The following is a 10,220-nucleotide window of genomic DNA, read 5'->3' as shown; positions in this document are numbered from 1 at the left end:
TTCTGTTTTATTTCTAGCTATTAGGTTGTTTTTCATACATAAACTAAAAGAAAGTGCTGTAGAAGGTCAGAGTTACGTCCATGCTAGTTTGAGAAGAGGCAGGAACTTCCCGGTAGGACTACAGTGCCTGGCATTGCTGAGTGTGGCCACCTACCAGCTGCGGAGGCTGGGCTGACCCCCACCTGATTTCACCTCCATAAAATGAGGAAAAGGACTACATGACAGCCAGAGCCTCCAGGCACCCAGAGTGTCAAGCTGGCCATCTGTGTAGTAACTGAATGACGTGAATTCTCCTGGGAGTCTGTTATGGAGGACAGAGGGAAAACGCGGAAGCACTGCAAGCCATCTGTAATTCAGTCCTGCATGGTGGGGTTTGGAAGCCAGAGACCTGAGTCAGGACTGGGGGTGCCGGGAAAGGCACAATGAAAGACATCGCTTGGTTTGGGCTTTGACAGACAAGTCTAAATGTAGTTTTATGCAATTATTTACTATTCTTAATAGGTAAAGAGTTCTTCAAAATCAATAAGACCAGTATACCAATAACTAATGCAGCAAAGGACAGAAGAGGTAATTCATAAAAGAAAAAATTCCAAAGTATAGTCATACCTAATGTGTGGGAGGTCCCAGGTTCAGTCTTCAGTATGGCTAACAACCAAACAAACAAGAAACATGTTAACAATAAAAGCAACTCCAAATAAGATTTTTCCCAATTCAGTTTGCAGGAAAAACGTTTAACTCTCACCCTCTTCAGGGAGATTGTTTGGGTACCTTGTTCATGGGAGGATAGATTAATACAAATGTTTCCCAAGACCATAGAACACAACCTATCAACTTAAAACTGTGGTTTGTTTCCTCTTCATGACCTTATAGAAATGTTTGAAAAGATACAATATATCTATGCAATGTGGGGATGCTTATTGTAGCAAAAGAATTACTAGATGTCCAACCATAGGGAATTAGTTTGATAAATTATGACACACGTGTAGCATGGAAAGGAAGGTTTGCAAAGGCTTTTGAACAGAGTTGGAATAGGTATCTGACGGAATTTATTATAAGATAAATTAAACTTTTTTTCTCTTTTATTTATTTACTTGCGGTACCAGGTATTGAGCTCAGGACCTTGTACTTGCCAGGCAGGTGCTTATATTGCTGAGCTATCTCCCTGGCCCTAGAAGATAAATTAAAATTATACATAATATTGAATTATTTAGAGTATACTTATACATGTATATTTATATGCATGTTACAAAGAAAGGAAAGAAAACAGTGGTTGCCTGAGTGATGGGACTATGAGTGATTTTTATTTTCATTGTGCAATATTTTCTAAAGTTTCTACATAGAAAATAAACATCACTTGCTCTTTATTATGTACTGCATTTTTCCACCTTATCACTTGCTTGCTGGATACAGGAGACCAAGCCCAAGGTCTCTCATATGCCGAGTCTGCTCTGTCCCTCTGAACTGCGCGCACACCTTTCCGTTTATTCCTAACCTAACAGAAAAAGAGCGACGCCATTGCTTTGCTCTGTGGGAAGCCGGGCTAACTTCTAGAACAGCTTCACCTTTATTACCATTCCAGCCAACCGTGACTTATTGTTGCTTCTCTAGAATCTGCCCCATTTCCCACTGAGTCAAGATCCTCCTGCTGGATTCACTTTATGCAGCACTTTCTCCTCCTTTTGGCTGGGTTACCCCATTTGCAAGTCAGAGCACAATTTGCAGGTCTAAATCCTATTTGGTAACTATAGCAGACTAAGTTAAAAAAATTTTTTTTAAATGGTGCCTTGGGTACAGCTCGGTGGCAGAGCACTGGCTTAGCAAGTGTGAGGTCCTGGTCCTGAGGTCAATCCCAAGCCCCTGGAGAGGGGGTGTTTAACAGCCTACCTAAGCCCAGAGCATGGGCTTTTATGTCCTCGCCTGGATGCTGTGGCCCTCTGGGCAAGGTACTCCACATGTACCAAACGCCACTTCGGAGATGGTAGAAAGGAAAAGATCTGCGGTCAGTATTTATCTTTTTGTTACACTGTGTGATCCAACAGAAGAGAACAAGAAATGATGGGCCTTAGCACATGCTTCCCCACGTACGACACTTTCTGTGACCATTTATCACATGGATCTTTTCGAAGGGATAGGCTTGCATCAGAACTCCCATCTGCCCTACTGAGGATCCTTCTTGCAGATGAGATTTTTCGTGGTTTGGGGGTTTTGCAAGGTGAACAGTAAAACACAGGGCACTTTTTTTTTTTTTCTCGGTACTTCGGATTGAACTCAGGACCTAGCCACAGGGACATTTTATAAGATTATTTTATAATCAACCACAGGGGGCCTGGCCCTAGCTCAGTCCTTTAAGTGGCTGCTTCCACAAAGCTGTCAGCCTCAGGTTGCTGGAGTTCGAACCTCACAACTCTCCCGCTGGCCAAAAGTGCCCTGAAAGGCATTCGAGGAACCAAAAAAAAAAAAAACCCTTATATGATCAACCACAGAATGATATACAAAGAGTACCACAACCTTTTCCCACACTAAAGGCCAAAGACTCAAGCTGTGGGCCTAGATCCTAATGTCCTGCATGAGTCCAGCTGAAGATCTACAGCCCATAACAAGGCCTCTCATGAGGAGGCCTAGAGCCGTGACAATATCTCATACAGGCCTGTTTTACAGCTCTATACTGGGAAGGCCCAAAGGTCAGTGGCGAAAGCTAGAAAGTCTGTGCCAGCAAGAAGAAGGATCTGTGCTAGCAGGCTGAGGGGGCTGAACTGGAGCCAGGAAGCAACGCTCAAGGGAAGCACAGAGCTCCCCACAGAAGTGCCGCAGCCATCCTCAGCAACAGTGAGGTCCCAAACTCCTCCAGTGATGAGGAAAGCTGAGTTCCCATCAGGAAAGCCAACGGGATAAGCTTCTCCAGGAGGCTGACCAGTGTACCATCTTCCCCTCCAGAGCCAGGAAGCGATGCTCCAGATGAGGACCAGAGCTCCCTCAGAACAAACCATCACCATTCTCAGCAACAACAAGGTCCCCAGCTCCTCCTCCAGCAAGAACAGCCAAGTTCTTCAGGAAAGCCAGCATGACAAGGTCCTCCAGCAGAACAGCCCAAGACAACCAGCAGCTTCCAGCAGCTCCGACAGCTTCTCCAAACAGCTTCCCTGACAGCCTCTCAACAGCTTCTCCAGTTCTGCCTCTTATGCTGCCGGCAACAATCCTTAGGTGGGCCTCCCCCACCCAGCACTACGCTTGTTCAGTTCAGCTGGGTGTAGCAAGTTGGCCACCAATGAGCAATCTACTACAAGATGAAAACTTCTCAAATCCATCTTGCTTACTAAGACGAGACCATAGTATACACCGTAGAGTTCTTGTGACATTGACCTCCCTGGTGGTGCTCTTCAGTAAGCATTTCTTTACTCCCACTCCCACTCCCACCCCTGGAGGGCAACCCAGGGATGGCCTTCACTGTAGCTCTTCCATACCTTCTATGGAGCTCCTTAAGACAATGGCCTTGACAAGCACCCTGCTGACCAACAAGCTTACTGTCACTGACGCTGTGCGCACATAATCCTTTTCTACTCATTCTGTTACATTCAAATGTTTTCCTCTCCCTCACCATTTGAACTTAACTTGCAGAACCAGCTTCTATGAAATAGTACCTTTAATGTCTCTCTTTCTCTGCAGTTCTGGGAAAACTAAAAATATTCACTTTTTCATGCAGTGTGATTGATTGGTAATTTTTTTTCAGAACCAGGGATTGAACTCATACCCTTGCACTTGCCGGGGAAGTGCTTATTCTACTGAGCCATCTCTCCAGCTCCTTGGTAAATGATTGATTGTAACTGTATTCTAAATTTGGTAATAGTTGGTTTCCCCCCTACACCAGTGGTTTCCTAAAATAAATAAAACTGCAACAAGGGGATTCTTTTTCATTTTACTTGAGGTAAATGGTGAGTTGCTTCAGAAATAAATCCCAAATGTCCTAGGAAAGAATTTTGAGGAAATTCTGTGTGACGTATACTGGGGATCGAACTCAGGACTTTGCACTTGCTAGCCAGGCATTTATGCCACTGAGCTATATATAGTTTTTAAGAATATGAGGGACTTGATTTGGGAAGTGATTATAAGATATAGGTCTTTGCAGCAAAAAAAAAAAAAAAAAAAAAAGTGAGGAAGGGATATTAATGGCATTGAAACTAAAAGTTTGCCAAGCAAGAAGCCAGGATATAAGATATGACGTTCAGAACAGGATTCACTTCCTTTTGAACCTTTGTCTTCTAATCCTTAAAGCAGGTGTGCTCCCATGTTCAAATTCACTGCAGGTCCAAAACAGCTGGGTAAAATCTGGAATAATATGGAAATACATGTTTAAATTGAGATCAATTGTAATCTTCTGCTCCCCCTGGGTCTTTCTGTTGATTTGCTTCAGAAGGGTTCAGGGGCAGTGACGTGAATTAATCTGCATATGCTCCAGATTCCAGGCTTTAGGAGAGGTGGGACCCTTGCCAGCTTTGCCCGCATGAAGGGAGGCTCTGCTGGGAGCAGCGGCTCCCTCCCGGGGTCTGATTTCCACGAAGGGAAAGATTCCTCTAATTGGACAAGGTGGGAGAAGCAACACGTGGTCGGTGCCAGGTTGGCCTTCTCTTCGCTTTCAGCACAGAAAATGTCTCAGTGAAAATTACTATTCTAGCGCGTGGGCAAGAAATCCATAAGTTGATGAGTTTTGAAGTTTTTAATGTTAAAAGTTCAGTTATCACCAAACACTACAACTTTCTTCCATTTCCACCTTCACTTAATGAAAATTTACAAGCCATTATGTGAATTATTTTTAAATTTATCTTTCTCTGAAACTTGTGGAGAAAGTATCAAAAGCACATGGCGATGCTTCCTTAAGGAGCCACATTGAATCTACTTCTAGAAAGGTAGCGTTACTTATTATTTAGTCAAAATGTAGAATAATTAAATTTGATATTTTAATTTTCTCTTGAAGAACATGCAAATTTGTCTCCAATAATTGAGTGGCGGTATTAAAAAAATTTTATACTCTCTAATAAACTTTTTCATTACTCAAGATATATCCCCAGATTTTGTGTCTCTTGTAAATATTTTTCTAATGAGAAAAGTCAAGTAATCTGTAAAGCATATATGATATTCAACTCTACAGAACATAAATGATATAAATGAGCCCCCCATCTACAGAAAGAAATCCCGCTCAACCACCTAAGTTTTGTATTTGGTTCTGTAAACTTGTTAATGTAGGTGTATTATGGGTAACACTTATGCAATTGAAAGCTACACCTGCTTTTAAAGAAATCTGATTTGAGAAAAATCAAACCCAAGGGACAGATTAATAAGAGAGTAGCTTACTTCTATTAGAAAATCTTTCTTTAGTTTGGAGGATTTGCACCAGAATTCATTTAAATACAGCAGTCTTTGTGCAGTGGAAATATGATTTTGTACTCTTCAGCTTTCTCAGGAGTGTATTAAATTTAGCAGCATTCAAATAATTATCCAGATTAATTATTTTTTGAATAAAAGATATGCTTTCACTTGACCTACTCCAAACGGAAGAATAATCTTATTTATAGGACATAAGAACTGAAGAGAACTTGGAAATGCCTCAGGCAAGCTGTGTATAGAACTTTTTTTTCCAACGTTGAGCTGGCCTTTAGAAGCAGAAAAGTCGTCGTTCCGATGGTTAATTATTCTTGTTCTCCAGTGTGTGCTTTGGTGTACATTTGCTAAAATCTCCCAGCTTAAAACCAACTAAAGAAACACTTTCTGTTGCCTTTAATTAAGCAAGTAGTAAACGAAAAGGAAGAAAATTTAGGTTCTTTGCATGTGCTTTTTAATTTTAAAGATAAAAGCCACTGGACACAGATACACGTAATCATGGCAAATGCTATCTGGCTTTTTTTTTTAATTATTTTAAAACAAAGATGATTCCAGTCACCCTAATCTACAGTCTTCTGGGGGTGCTTCTTCAAGCCTGACTGTGAGGTCCTTAAAAACCATCCCCATAGCGGGCGCTAAATCCTGCACGCCCAATAGACCCACGCGGGAAGGAAGCAGGCTTTTTACAGATTAAGAAAAAAAAAAAAAAGACAATTTTGCCTTGGACAGTTGCAAAGTATTATCCGTCGTGACGTCTCTGATCGTCAATAAAAATCGTGTTCTGAGCCGGCGGTAGGAGATGAACCAGACCGGGGAGGGGCGCTCGCGTCCGGGACTCGGGGTGTGAGTTTCCGGGACCTCCTGGGCTCTGGAGAGGGACCCCTTTTTTAAAAGGTTGTGTTTTCTGGGCCGTTAGAACAAAGCAACACCCAATTAAGGTGCTCCTAAAGCCGCTTGATGCCCAGAACTGCGCCCTCGGTTTTAATCCTGGCCTTTGAGATTGATGCAGGCGCTCATTTCGAACATTTTTGACTGGAGCTCTTGGGAGATAGCAAAGACCATCACACTCAAACGAAATTTCTGTAAATGCTTGGGGTTGCGTCCCTAGACGTGATCTTCTGGGTTGCACGACCAAGCGAGGCTCGGAGGTGGGCTCCCGGGTGGGGCTGGGAGGCGCGTTGCGCGGAGGGTGCGGGCGATCCCGGGGCGCCCTCCGCTTGCGCCCAAAGGTGGGCGCGGCGGGACCAGGTGCAGGCTGCTGCGAGGTCGACCTTGAACATCCCTGAGCCGGGCAGGTTCTCCCTAAGGGCGGCTTGGAGAGGTCGACCTTGCAGGGAGGCTTATACGGCGCCCCTTCTTTTTCTCTTCTTTTGACCGAAGCGTGGAAACAAAGGGCCTCATTGGACCCCTGGCCCGCGGGGCTGCTGCGTTTCCAGATCCGTGGCTGCCTGAGAACTCGTCCACCGCACTGGCCTTGCGTCCAGGTCCCCGCTTTTGGTAGAGCTGCGGGGCTCACGGCGTGGTCGACCTCGTCCAGTTCGATGTCTGGGTCAAAGGGCACAGCCTGGCGTCGCCGGGGACGCGGGCCTGGCCGCCCCTGAGCGCCCCGCCAGCCACGGGGTTGCTGCCTTTGCGAGCTGGCTCGGCCGGCCAGCCCTTCTCATCCGGCACAAAGGCTTGGGGTGCATTGCTTTCTTTGGTGTAGAGCCCTGGCCGGGTCAGAGAGAAATCTGCGCTTTTTTCAGGAGCGATGCAACACAAAGGGTTTCAGGGGGGAAACGGTTAAAAGGAAGCCCTTTTCTCTTTAGGCTGAATGCAGTGGGGAGATTAAAACTTTCATTTGAGATTTTGTGGTATTCATGGTGGCGGGCGGTGAATGGGGTTGCGTCAAAGCCTCTAGCGCTGGTGTGTGCCCTTTTATCTCGGGCACATCTTCAGACACAGGTTGTTTTGCACTTGAAAGAGGGGAATGTGGGATTTTGACAGCTGATATTGGCCTCTGAACTCTTGATGGGGATTTTCTAATTAACCCAAGTATGCATCAGGTGGCCAACTCCGAATGATTTCTGTCAGACTGGGTGGAAAGTTTCCCATCTTGAGCCAATGGAGAGGGAAGGTTTTAAACATTCAAAATAGGGAAATGTAGGGTGTGGGCGCAAAATCTGAAAAATCAGATGGTGAAAGTTGGGCTGGAAGGAGTGTGGGTCCTGGTCACAGGAGCAGGGGACTGTGGAGGTGCAGGACCATCATGGGGATCCTGGGGAAGATTAAACATGATTCTGTGTTTGGGGAAGCGAACATCTGCTAAACACAACACAACAGGACACAGCACAACACAACAAACGTGGGTGGGTGGAGAGCTCCCAGTGTTACAGTTATGTCTGGACTAGAGATTCCTGTTGATCTGTTGCAATTCTAGTTCACGCTCCAAATGCGTTCACGAACACATGACTGCGCCACAGGCCAGCCGAAATCAACCCTCCTGGTTGTTGTTAATGCAGCCACCTCCAGCTTAAGGGAAGGGAGCACCGGTCTGTCAGCCTTTGTAAAGGAAGAGAATGAACGGAAATGCTCAAAAGCAAAACCAGGAGGGCTGTGTTGGGACAAGACCTAAGAGAACCAAGTTTGGAAGACAAGCTGCCAAATTCTGAGTTCCTTGGGGACTTAGATTCAGTGTATTTGGAGGTAGCACCCCTGAACCCCCATGCGGATGATTCTTTTGATTGGGCCAAGTTCTATGAGTGTATTTTTCAAGCTTCTCAGATGATAACAAGACAAGGAGCCCTAGTTTAAAAAACCTGTGTGTCTGTTTGTACCGAATCAAACTCCAGTAATTTCTGGAAATACATGTTTTTAAACAAACTTCTCAGGTGTTCAAGGAAAAAATTTCCTTCTATGTCACTTCTTTGCTTTAGATATTTTAAAATTTTTCAAAAAACATTTATCTATTTATTTATTTAGACCTGGCAAGATAGCACAGGGGTCTAAAGCACCTGCTTAGGCAAGCTTATTCAAACTTAGGCAAAGCACAGGACCCATTCCATCCCCAGCACCACATGCTGTGCCAGGCCTGCCGCCAGGGCTGAGCCTGCCCCCCACACAATTATTTATTTATTTGGTACAGGGTCTCACTTCCCCATTCAGATTCATATTGATCCTCCTGTCTCAGCCCCCGCAGTGCTAGGATTACAGGCATGTACCACCACGCCTGCTTTTGGTGGCTGGCATGGTGCGCCTGGGGTTCTGGGACCACTGAGCTATCTCCCCAGCCCATGTGTTAGATATTTTTAAAGAAGTATTAATTTTAATTTATTTTTAATTGACAAATAGTATGTATTTATCATGCTTTTATCTATGTGCATGTTGTAGAAAGACATAATCAAGCCAGTTATCAGATTCCTTTTCAGCTCCCTGACTTCTAAATATTGGAACAGCACCATTACTCAGTCTTTCCTCCTGTTCTCTTTTTCAGCTCACTCCTTGATGAGCTCAGCTAGCTTGTGGCTTTCTAACAGACTTCCAAACTTTACCTGCATCTCAGCTGCGCCCTCCTGAAGGAGAGACTCACATATCTAGGACTCTTACCTATCTGGTTGCTTGTCAGTTTGCCCCTTGGCCTTGACCTTTGGTCTAGATGCTTCTCTCCCCAGTTGGGGGAAGCCCAGAGTCCTGGGAGCAGGACATGCTTTGGGAACCCCAGAAGATGAGGGTGGAGAGGAAGGCGAATCGCCACGCTGGGGAGCATCCTCTGGGCCCCAGTTCTCTGTGAAGGCTTGCTGGAAGGTTTTCCGAGGTGCAGGAGGATCCTGTGACTGCCACGTGAGAAAGGATTTGGGAAAGGACAAAAAATGGAAGACCAGGTTGGGATCTCAGGCAGCAGTCCATGCCAGAGGTAACGTCCAGGCCCAAGTGTTGAAATGCAAAGGAGTGGACAGAGGAGGCTGATGGTGAAGGTGGCCACCGTGGAAGGGTTGAGGGAGGAACAAGAAAATCAGGACTCCAGGCTTTGCGGGTGATGGAGTCAGGTACTGAAAGAACTAGGAAACAGTGTTTCCTAACATTTTGTGTCATAAACTTACAAAAATGATATAGCTGGATAGAGAAGATTTGCAAGTGTTTACTTAAGTCTTGGTAATTATTTTTCTTTTTTTAAAGAGTACAAAATAGTATTAAAACAGAAAAATTTAAAATGGTACAGAATTTCACTAAACAAAATATGAATTTTACAGTATTTTGTTGTATTGCATAGTGTTGTCTGCAAATTAGTTGTTCATATTAGAAGATATCTGCATGCAAAATTGGAAGAAGAAACAAAAAGGAAAAATATGTAAGAAAGTAACAAGAGAGAAAAAAGGAAAAAGAATTGAAAAAAAGACAGGAACAAATTAGGGATTAATTGCTCCTTTCCATAGATTAGCTGAAATCCACAGTACAGTTGTCCAAACTATCCTGCTTACATATATAGATATATCTCTTTCCTCTACTTCCCCTCCTGTCCTCTTCAAGTGGTAAATTGTATATATATATTTTTTGTTTGTTTGTTTGTTTGTTTGTTTTGCTTTGTTTTTGTTTTTCTTTTTGCAGAACCAGGGATTGAACTCAGGCCCTTGAACTTGCCAGGCAAGCACTTATTCTACTGAGCTATCTCCCTGGCCCCTATTTTCTTTATGTATTGTGTGATTATGATAAGAAAAATAAGACACAAATTATCAGGGAAGACAGAAAATATCAAATATGCACAATAGGAAACTGTCACCAAAAGATCTCTCAAAAACCTCTTTAAAATGTAGTAAAGAGGGGCTGGTGAGATGGCTCAGTGGTCTAAAGCACCTACTTAGAACAAGCTT

Source organism: Octodon degus, unplaced genomic scaffold, assembly GCF_000260255.1.
Source record: "Octodon degus isolate 3935 unplaced genomic scaffold, OctDeg1.0 scaffold00159, whole genome shotgun sequence".
NCBI classification, from domain to species: domain Eukaryota; kingdom Metazoa; phylum Chordata; class Mammalia; order Rodentia; family Octodontidae; genus Octodon; species Octodon degus.
This window is presented reverse-complemented; position numbering follows the sequence as displayed.